The 12,142-nt window shown below is 45.2% G+C and overlaps 1 protein-coding gene across 2 annotated transcripts in view; it reads right to left on the minus strand.

The window, feature by feature from the left end:
* Positions 1 to 12,142, minus strand: part of PER3 (period circadian regulator 3) — a 476,770-nt gene that overhangs the window by 108,741 nt on the left and 355,887 nt on the right. The window lies entirely within an intron of this gene.

The raw sequence follows: 12,142 nt of genomic DNA on the forward strand, positions 1-12,142 counted from the left end.
TCCAAACTGAACTTTTTTGTACGATCAAGGTAGAACACCAACGCTCTTTTTGGGTCCAGGCGGTGGAGTCTCTCCTCTTCCCTAGAAGGATGTTGGGGTGCGCAAAAAGTAGGCAAAGTGGTGGATTGGCGTACATGAAAGCAAGTGACTACTTTTGGCAAAAAGGAAGCCATAGTGCAAAGCATCACTTTGTCAGGATACATGGAGAGGTAGGGCGGCTTAGATGACAATGCCTGCAGCTCACTTACCCTGTGGGCAGATGTAATGGCCACAAGGAAGGCAGTTAATGTAAGACGCATGAGAGTGCAATTGTGAAGAGGCTCAAAAGGAGCACACATTAAGAATGTCAGAACCAAATTCAAATCCCACTGAGGCATAATGAATGGGGATGGAGGAAACATATGGGTGAAACCCTTAAGGAACCTGTTAACAATAACAGACTTAAAAAAAAAGGGTTGATTGGGCAATCTCAAAAATGCAGAGATGGCAGATAAATAACCTTTTAGAGTGCGCCTAGCAGACCCCTGCTGAGCTAGAGAAAGGATAAACAACAGGACCTCAGAGAGAGCGGCAGAGAGGGGGTAAACTGACTTGTCTGTGCACCATGCAACAAATTTCTTCCAACAACAGGTATATACGGGTTTGGTGGAGGGACCCCTAGCTGCCAAGATGATGTCACAGACTTTGGGCAGAAGGTCAAAAGCTGTCAACTGCCACTGCTCAAACTCCTCAGAAGAAGGCAGAAAACCTTCCCTTGCTGCTGCGACAGAAGTTCCTCCAGAAGAGGCAGTCTGATCGAAGGATCTATGGCAATGCTCAATAGCTTGGGAATACCAGACATTCATGCCCAGTCTGAAGCAACAAGGATTACTTGGGTGCGGTCGTTCTCGATCTTCTTCAGAACTCTGGGCAGAGGTGATATGGCGGAAAGGCGTATAGGAGGCCCGAGTTCCACTGGAGACAAAAAGTGTCGCTGAGAGATCGCCACCTTTGAAACTCCAATGCGCAATACTGCTGTCATTGTGCATTCTCTGTGGAGGCGAATAGATCTAACCAAGGCTCTCTCTACTGCTGAAAGAGGCACCATTCATGATCAACTAAGCACTGTAGCATTCAGGGAGCCCACCGGATGTTGGACCACCAGGAAAATGCCCTGAAGTTCCAGCCATGTGCAGAGGCATAGAGCCTCCTGACAAAGGTTCCATGATCCCGCCCGGACCTGCTTGTTGCAGTACCACATGGCGGTGGCGTTGTCTGTGAACACCTGCACTACCTTCCCTTTGAAAGACAGAAGAAATGGTTTCGATGCTAGTCTGATAACCCCGAGCGCAACAGGTTGATGTGGAGTCCGGACTGCTCTGGAGACCAGATGCCTCTGATCTCCACCTCTCCCAGCTGGCTGCCCCATCTGAGGAGTGACGCATCTACCTCTACTGTCAGATCTGGTTGGAGACGGGATAGGGATCTGCCTTTAGCCCAGTTGTGGTTAGTTAGCCACCACTGCAGATCTTGCGCAGTTTCCTCCGAGATCCGGACCATTGCTGAGAGATTCCCCTGATGCTGACCCCAATGGAACTTCAGGTCCCACTGCAGGTCCTGCATATGCCATCTGGCAAGGGTCACCAACAGGAGGCCATGAGGCCCAGCAGCCTTAGAGTCATTCACATTGAAATCCAGGATACAGGCTGAAACATCAGTATAATAGCCCGATTATACCGGACTCGCGATTCGGGAGGATTGGCCCAAACTGCCTTGTGTCCAGAACAGCTTTAATGAAAGGAAGCATATGAGAGGGAAGGAGGTGTGACTTCAGCAAGTTTATAGTGAACCCCAACAAATACAGGAGATCAATCGTATTCTGGAGGTGTGAGACACCCATTTGTCGAGATAGGGGAAGACTGAAACCCCTGATCTGCACAGATGAGATGAGACTATCCCCATCACTTTGGTAAACACAATAGCACAGTGAACTGAAAGTGCTCACGGCCTACTGTGAACCGCAAGTAATATCTGTGGGCTGGCACAACAGGACTATGAAAGTAAGCATCCTGAAAGTCCAATGCTACCATCCAGTGTCCTGGGACCAAACAGATAGAACCTGAGCCAAAGTGAGCATTTTGTACTTTCTCCTCTTGAGAAGGAGATTGAGAGACTAAAGATCTAGGTTAGGGCAGAGACCCTTGTCCTTTTTGGGCACCAGTAAGTAGTAGGAATAACAACCACAACCGACTTCTGGCACAGGGACCCCATCTATGGCTCCCTAGGCCAAAAGAGCTTTAACTTCCTCTTAGAGAAGAGCAAAGTGATCCTCAACCATTCGATCATAGGATGGTAGCAAGGATGGAGGGGTAGTATCGAAGGGGAGGTAGTAGCCCCTTCGGGCTATCTGCAAAACCACCTGCATGGTACAGTGGCTGGAGAGGAACGGACATAGTTGGGCACCCCAAAAAGCAGACTGAAGGGTCTGAGGGGCCTCTGTGAGGCCCAAGAGCCTGGCCATAGCATGAGAATCCTTGAAGCACTTGAGTGCAGAGTTTGATTTTCTCTAAAGAGAGGGGTGCCATTAAATGGCATGTTCATAACGTTAGTTTGGACAAAAAGTCAGACATCCTCAACCAAGCGTGACGGCTAAGGACCACTGCTCTGCTCAGTGAGTCAGTTGTGTCCAGTCCACATTGGATCATGAACCTTGCTGCATCTCTCTTATCAGCAACTGCTTGGGAAAGTACAGCGCGGACCTCCTCCGGGACCTGTGGCATCACTTGTGCAACCATATCCCAATGTGTGTGGGAATAACGTCCCATAAAGGCATGCAGAGTTCATGGACCACAATTCCAGGCTGGCAGAAGAAAACACTTTCTTCCTCACTGTGTCCATCCTTTTGGGTCCTCTATCTGGAGGTGTAGAAGGGAACGCATCTTGAGAATTGGAGGCTTGGATAACCAAGTACCCAAGGATGGGGTTTCGCGTCAGTTAACCTGTATCACCCTTGCAGGGCAATAGTGGCGGGAAATATTCTTGTTTACAACAGCCCATTTGCTGGGCTTTGACCAAGCATCCAGAAGGACATCTGTAAGGGCTTCATTAAAGGGGAGCAGGGGTTCAGAGGATGAAGCCCCAGGCTGAAGCACCTCTGTCAGGAGGTTAGACCGCCACCGAAGGCAACTTAAGGTCCAGGATATCCGCTGCTCTCCACGCCACCACTGAATATGAAGCTTCCTCCTTCGTAGTCACGGTAGGGGGAGAATGTATGCAAGTATCTGGGGAGGGATCCAGTCCACTGACTTCACCCAGGTCTGCATGCCAGTGCATGGGGTCTTGGAGATGGCATTCTAAAGGATCCAGCAACCACTGCCCTTCCTCACCATAACCTAGTAATAAAGCTCAAGATCCGACATGGGGGCAAAGCCTATGTCGGCACAGGTTTTGTATGATGCCCATACGGTCCCATGTAGGAGTCGTTAATGAGGATGGGGTGGGGATGAATTTGATCCTGGAATAGATCCGGGGTGCCCCTCAGAGCTGAGGCCGAAGTCGCCGGTGCGGAAACCGATAGGGCCCCTTTCAGCGCCCGTAGGTGCGCTTGCAAAGTTGGACTGCCCAAAAATGAGGCACATAGCCTCATAAAACTCCTTGAGCTGGGCAGGAGGTCACTCCTGCTCCCGGAAACTCCGAGAGATAAAGTTGGCCCAGACAGGCTCTGCAGATGGAGGCCTCCATCTCAACGCTCCCAATCCCTCAACGGATGGGGTGAAGTTGAAGATTGTTTTGCATTCTTCAACTTCTTCTTATGCCTCGACTTACCTAAATAGCCAGAGGAGTGGGACGAAGAAGGTGGAGGTCTCTGCAACCGATCCCAAGACTTTCCTCTCGACCGAGATCAGGACTTAGCGGAGCTGAGCGCCGGGCTGCCATCAACTTTAGGGACAGTTCCCTCAAAGCCTTCAAATTCACTGTCCTGCACTCAGAGCAAGACTTTGGGTCCTGGTACCACACCACACACCAAAGGCACATGAGGTGCAGGTCCGTTACCGACATTGTCCGAAGGCAGGATCCGCAGGGCTTGAACCCGGTCTTACGCGAAGACATCCCTGGACGCACCTGGAGTAGAAGCACTGAAAAAAGGTTTGACAAAAGTAAAAAAAAGAACAGTCAAAAAGTGACGGAGGGGTAGCTCCTCCTTCAGATCAGCGCTGGCTGGAGTGGAAAGAAAAGAACTGACGTTAGTGCGCTGTACTGGCGTCTATATATGACCCACAACACCATATCCGGCACAGATGATGCCAAAGAAGGACACAAAATCGATCAACGCCACCTAATGGTGCGCGGGGGTTCTGCTTTGAAAAAATCTCCAGATCACGACTGATGCCATGGGGACATTCTAAGGTAAGGAATCTGCAACTACATACCTCTTTCAGATTAACCATTCACAAACAGCCTCCCTAAAGGTCATGCTGTTAACTAATGAGGCTGGGAAGGGGGGAGTTACTAGCCCCACTGAGTTTGTGGAATCTGCAATTCAGGATTATTTGACTCAATGACTTTGCTTCCCTAAGCAGGTGAGTATTTCTGCCCCCTTAGTATGGAAAGGGTTGAGGTGCGGAATACTGGGCCATTTCCCTCCTGATATATATTAGTGCACAAAGTGGCTGGATTGTAGATTAGGTAATGGCATTGGGGGGGTGAAATCTTCCCCTTTTAGGCCTATGCAGCTGTCCACAAGATGTATTGTTACCAATTTTGTAGAATAGGGGACTTGGTTTCACCCAGAGGATTATTACCATCATAACTCATTCTAGTGGTTACTGCGTGTATCACTTCACCACCTATGGTGTGCTTGCTTTATAATTTATAAGATACTAGTTTACAACTGAAATAGACACGATCATTGGCCAAGCAATTCTTTATTGAAAGCTTTCTATATGGAAAGCAATAACTTTTCAGTCTTGCTACAGACACCTTTAGATGTCTGAAAATTCTCACTTTCCCAACAGAGTACATACAATACATAACAGTAAACAGAAAGTGTGGGGTTTGGGTCAGCCCACATCAGCCATTAGTTCTTGTGTTTTCCATTTTTTGTCATTCAATGGATGGGGCTTTCCAGCAAAAGCAAGGCATTTCGTGGAGGATTACATTGCACCGTTACTACTTCAAATTGCCTTACAAATGGACTTCCGAGAAGTAGTCAAACACATTGTTAAAAATTGGGTCTCTAGTTGGCAGATATATGCACTCTGTCCAAGTATCGACCACAATCCTAGTCAGAGTAGGTCAAACACACACCCAAAACTAATCTGTGCGCACCCTCTGATAACTTGGCGCAGAGTAGGCAGGCTTAAGAGGTAATCTGTAAAGTATTTGTGCAACACACACACAGTAACACAATGACTAAATCAAAAAAAGACTCCATGCCAGTTTAGAAAAATAAAGAATATCTGAGTAACACAAGACCAAAATGACAAAAATCCAATCAATAGAAGTCGAGATATTATTTTTTAATAGTGCTTAGAAGTCACTAGTGGTCAAAAGGCTACGTGATATCGCGAGGGGCTGGTACAAATCTAAAGTTCAGGCCGACCGTGATGGAGGGTAGTCCGGCTACAAAACCCATACAGGGTCAGCTGAAACAGTACCTTTGATGGAGCAAAGCTTCAACGTCGAGGGAACGATGCTTCATTATTTTCCATGCAGTCCGATCACTGCGTTGTCGTTGGGAATCTGCAGAAGTGAATGCTATGTGTTGTCATCGAGCCACACAGAGTGTCGTCGTCGAACCACGTAGGCTGTGAATCTGCTGTCATTGAGCAGTCTCTTCATCAGCTCCCAAGTAGCAAATCAGCAACATTTTACATGCACTCGAGACGATGCATTGGTTTTTGCAGGATTCAGCTGCAGAACACACTTCTGAAGCCCAGGACTAGAGAGGGGCATCACAGGCAAGGGTAGGACTCACAGATGGCAGAGTCCAGCAGCACCAGGAGAGATGCAAGCAGTCTTTGATGTTCCTGGACCTGCAGAAGAACAGAGGGTGAGCAAGCAAGCCATTATAGACACTCTGGTTTAGCAGGATGGGTCCAGTCCTTGTCCTCAGCAGAGCAGAGATCCGAAGGCAGCAGGGTGGCTCAGCAATGCTGAGAAACATTTCCTTGGAATAGTCATTCCAGGTAGAGTGGCAATCCTTAGAGCAGAGCAGTCTTCACTCCAGCAGAGGTCTTCCCTAGTCCAGTAGTGATCTGATTTCAAGGTGTCAAAGCCCCATCACTTATACCCAAAGGTTCCTTTGATGTGGGGGGTGACTTCAAAGGATCTCCCCAAAATGCACAGGTCCCAATTTCATCCCTGCTCTGGCTCCAGACTATCAGCTGGGGGTTATCAGCCCTTTGTCTGGGGCTCAGGCCACTAACCTTTGAAGTGTAAGTGTGCGCCCTTCCCATCTTCCCTGCCCAGGAAGACCCATCAGTATGCAGATGAATGGAGATGCAGTTGGATGTCCTGTGTTGTGGGTGTCTGGAGGGAATGCACAAATGTAGCTGTCACCCAGCCCAGACGTGTATTGGAGATAGGCTGTCAGAAGCACAGAACAGTGAGACCAGAGAAATGTCACTTTCTAAAAGTGGCATTTCTAAAATAGTAATAATAAATCTGACTTTACCAGTAAAGAGGATTTATCATTAACATTCAAATATGATGCAACTACTCCTTTCTGATCTGGAATTATAATTTATAGGTATATTAAGGAATTACCAATGCTGGCCTACAAGTAATGAAAAAGGACTTTGGGAGTTTTCCATAATCAGGGCGTGCAAAACTTAAAAGTACATGGCCTGCCTTTTACATACATGGCACCCTGACCTCTCAACTACTTAGGGCCTTATGGGTGCCATATGTAAGAAAAGGGGACATTAAGGCTTGGCAAGAGGTTTTAAATGCCAAGTTGAAGTGGCAGTGAAACTGCATGCACAAGCTCAGCAATGGCAGGCCAGAGATCTGTTTAAGGGCTACGGAAGTGGGTGGCATAATCAGTGTTGCAGGCCCAGTAGTGGCATTTAATTTACAGGCCCTGGGTATAGGGTATACCATTTTACAAGGGACTTTAAAGTAAATTACATATGCCAGTTGTGGATACAACAATGTCACCATGCTTAGGGGAGAATCACATGCACTTTAGAACTGGTTAGCAGTGGTAAAGAGCTCAGAGTCCTAAAGCCAACAAAAATACTGAGAAAACAGGAGTTGAAAGGCAAACAGTTTGGGGGTAAGAACACCCTAAGGATGCCAGGTCTAACATGCCTTGTCCCTTTTGTGATTGTCTTTGCTTCTCCACCCTGGTTTACTGCCTCCCTCAGTCCCTGATTCTCATGCACCCCACTTGCTTGTTTTAATGTCTTGGGACTCCGCATCTGCCTCGATCACTCCCGCCATCTCTGCCTCGTTTTCTCCATCTTCTTGTTTCTTTACACCATGGGTGCCCCACCCGCACTCCATTAATGTTCCACATCACTGCTCTTGCTTCCGAGCCCCTTTTGTCCATGTAATCTCTCCCACCTCACTTACTTTTCTCCTACTGTGTCATTGCTCTCTCCGAAGTCTGAGTACTCTCCACTATGTGACTGGAGAGTGTGGCTTCCCATGTCTGACATCAGTGCCTCAGTGTAAAAGGGTGTTATAGAAAGGACGTTGTGAGCTGCACTCACATACACCACCCCCTCAACCCTGCACCTCAGTTTCCATCTGTGGAGGTTGCTCCACGGCATGTCGGCATTGCACTCACATTCACAACCTAACACTAAATGGGTGCCATTGACTGGAATCTGCTGACCTGCATATCAGCATCTATGAGTGTTACTGACATGACATGGTGCACTGCACTTACCATGGAGCCCATTTTCCTGGGTACAGTGTAGAGATGAAAGCCTTCTACCGGGGACAAGGATAGTGAGCATCCCGGCAACAATTACTAATGACATTAGCATAACCAGGGATGAACTGCACGCATCAGCAGATTAACAGTGCACTGTTACTGGTGAATATGCAGTCATGTAATTGAGTGAATAGATAGATAGATAGATAGATAGATAGATAGATAGATAGATAGATAGATAGATAGATAGATAGATAGATAGATAGATAGATAGATAGATAGATAGATAGATAGATAGATAGATAGATAGATAGATAGATAGATAGATAGATAGATATACACAGGGGTGTGGAATTCCTACAGCCCGACGCCCAGGACATATTAGGGTCAAGGACAACAAGCTTTTATCTTTATGGGGCCATCCACCAAAAGCATGGCATTTCATGAAATACTACATTGCCACATTATTACTTCAAATTGTCTTACAAATGTACTTCCAAAAAGTAGCCATGCATGTTGTTAGAAATTGGGACTCTAGCTGGCAAAGATATGCACTCTATCCAAGTATGGATCACAATCCTAGTCCTTGGGACAGGTCAGTCAAACCCCCTTCAGCACAAACCCTCCAGCTGCCAGCAAAGGACACTGTCTACTGTTGAAGTGATATTTGTGTCCATGGTAAAGCTGCTCGAACCTGTATTTATGGTTCATTAATGTAAAGCCTTTATTATTAGGGTGAGCACTCTAAATAAACGTTGTAAGGTCACACTACGCTACTGACATTGCTTTTACTAAAAAAATGTGTACATATACGTTTGAAAGACTTAACAATATGAGGCTATGTATAATGCTCCCAGAATGCTCTCTGATTAGATGCAAAGGTTTGCAGATGCTTGTAGCATGATTGATAATTCTTTGCTTTCAAAACCAAATGTTCAGAAAAAAATTCATGTAGGAAAAAAGGTTTTTCTAAATTACTGTGATATTTTAGGGACTGTTTCTTTGAAGCGTCATTTAGTAAAATATGTTGATGCATGCTAGTGTTTTCAAAAAGTATTCATAATGGAAAATCAGTGTAACCATTTTCAACAAGATTATTGGAAACATGAAAATATAAAAGCACTGGCAAAACCAACGATCCAACACAGGTGGACAGTCTTTTGGTTTTGTCAATGCGTCTCTTGTTGACGTGGCTTTTGTGATACAATGTTACAATTGTGAGGGCCTCGCAGCTCCCACAACAATAAACATTGGCAAAAAAACTAAAAATGTGGTTCCAAAAAGCGCACTTTGCCATAGTAGTTCCTGCCACTGTACAAAAGTACTTTGTGTGCCAGTATACTCCCTGTGGAAGAGCAGAATGCTATCACTCACAGTAAAGCCAGCCAATGGTAAATAGAGAGAGATGTCTTGGTTAACGCCAGACCTAATTAGGGGCCTAATCCTTAAAGAAAGTCAGAAAAGTGCACCCATTGTGTATGTCTTTGCATTAGTGGCCTTCATGAATTCACAAGACTTTACAGAAGTAGACCAGGAAGTCGTACTATTAGAAAATATTTGTGAACTATATTTTAGCACAATCAAATATCCATGTGTAGATTTGCTAATGTGAAAAAGTTCAATTTCCCTCCAAACACTTTTTCCCCCAACCCTGATTAAACGTATGCTTCTGCCCTTGTCAGGAGTAAATTTCTGAACCATTCTCAATATGGGAAAAGATTAGAGAAGAGTTGGTGAAAATCCTTAAAACATGCAAGTTAGTAAGTTTGCACAGACAAAGGCATTCCAGCCTTGGAACTATTGCTTACTACTTCCTCCAGTCCTAGAATGTAGATCTGCAGAATGGGGGCAAAAAAAGAAAATTACTATAATAGGACTATAAATTGCTAGTATTCAAGCAGTACTATAGTATTAGCCCTGACATATTCAGGGAGGCTACTATCAGAACTCTTGCATAATGAGGTTGCTGCCATAATTTGTCACTGCACTACATGGCACTCAAGGTACAAGTAGATTTGTTTACAGGACAAGTAGATTTACAAAGCTACCTGTTCCATGGACAAGTAGATATTTTGTTGAATTCCACACCCCTTTGTATATATCTATGTGTATATATATCTATGTGTGTATGTATATATATATATATATACCTACTGGCAGTCACCAGTATGCAGTTACGGTTAGGACCTCATTTACATAGGAAGAGCATTTTTTGTTTTGCCAATAACTTTGGCGCCGCTTGATGAATCTTCATGAAATTTTCAAAACTAATACGACAGTCTGTTTAGCTGCTGTCTTAATGGTTTTTGGGTGATCCGTCAAGCAGGAGTCAAGAAAAAGAGAGACCCAAAACATGTCTTCCCTGTGTATTTCCGATAGGGATTTTGAACACGACTATAGCTTGAACTGCTGGATGGAATTACAACAAATTTGACACAAAGCTAGCTCTTGGTGCAGAAAGTTGGCTTTGTATGATTTGGTGTAAATCCATTCTGTTGTTTTTGGGATATTAAAGGAAAAAGAAATACGTGTCTAGGGATGCGGATCTTCTGTGGATCCATCGATGGTGGATCCGCAGATTCACAAGCCAATGCACGAATCTGAGTGGCTGGCCACAACCTGACAGGGAAGTTGCAACCTCCATTTTGTTTTATCAGGAAACAGTCCCCGGGGCAGAAATGTGGGCTGCAATGGACCTAAAGGGGTCAGGTTAGAGCATCCCTGACCTCAGGGGGTTGATACAAATGTGGAGAAATAGTAGGTAATACTGTGAAAATGTGTAGATACTATTTTTATCTGACGTTTCCCAAGAAGAGTGGATCAACCGGCTATACTCTCACACCTACTCTCAAAGCCAGAGACGCTCTTTCACACCCACTCTCACGTCCATACAGATACTTTCGGATCCACTCTAACCCAGAGACATACTCACACACCCACTTTTACATCCAAACACCCTCTCACACTCACTCTCACTCTCAGAGATACTCACTCTCACACCCATAGACAACCTCCCACACCCACTCTCACAGCCAGAGACACCCTCTCAAACCCACTCTCACACTCAGAGATACAATCACACCCACACATTCTTACACCCACTCTCAGAGACACTCTCTCACACCCACTCTCACACACAGACACTTTCACATCCACACTCACATCCGGAGACACATTCTCATGCGCACTCTTATACCCATAGACACCCACTCTTACACTCAGAGGCACCCTCTCACACACACTCTCACATGAGACACCCTCTCACACCCTGAGACACCCTCTCACTCCCACTCTCACACGCAGAGAAACACTCTTACACCCACCCCTAGAGACACCCTCTCACACCCACTCACACAAGACACCTTCTCACACTCACTCACATCCAGAGACCCATTCACACCCACTCTCACATCTTGAGACACACTCTGACACCCACTCTGACACCCTGTGACACCCTCTTACACCTGCTCTCGCACTCACTCTCACACCAACACCCTCTCACACCCAGAGACACCCTCTCACATGAGGGGTGGGGGTTGGTCCTGCAACCAAACCTCACTGAGCCCGGCCTTTGGCAGGATTAACGTAAAGTAATTCAAATTACTTAACGTTAAAAGAAATCATGAAAATTCACTGAAAAAAAACAGAGGTTACAGGGACGTTATAGTTAGGTTCACATTTTACTTGCAGAAAACCATAGAAATTCAGCAGTTATAGTTATAGGTTATCTCAGATAACTGTAACTCGCGCCCTCACCATGCACTGCTAATTACCCCTAGATTTTGCATCACAGATGACATCTTCTATGACATCATTGATAATATCATTGTAACATTTGCAGTAAAATTATTGGGCAGAAAACTGTGCATGGCAGTGGTGCGAGTTATGGTTCTTTGAGATAACCATATCTATAACTGCTGAATTTCTATGGTTTTGTGCTAATAAAATGTGAACCAAACTATTACGTCCCTGTTATTTTTGTTTATATATATATATATATATATATTCATTTAAAAAATAAAGGTTACAAGGATGGTATATGTTAGGCTCACATTTTAAACATACAAAACCGTAGACCGTAGGGAGAGAGTTATAGTTACTTGAAAGAGCTCTAAGTATAACTGCTGCATTTCTACAGTTTGGTATGAGTAAATTCAGAACCTAACTATAACGTCCCTGTAACCTTTGTTTTTTTCAGTGAATTTTTATGTTTTTTTAACGTATAGTATTTTTCATTACTACATGTTAAACCTTTGGGTGTACATAACACCACTTGAC

Source organism: Pleurodeles waltl, chromosome 6 (genome assembly GCF_031143425.1).
Source record: "Pleurodeles waltl isolate 20211129_DDA chromosome 6, aPleWal1.hap1.20221129, whole genome shotgun sequence".
In the NCBI taxonomy this organism is placed as follows: domain Eukaryota; kingdom Metazoa; phylum Chordata; class Amphibia; order Caudata; family Salamandridae; genus Pleurodeles; species Pleurodeles waltl.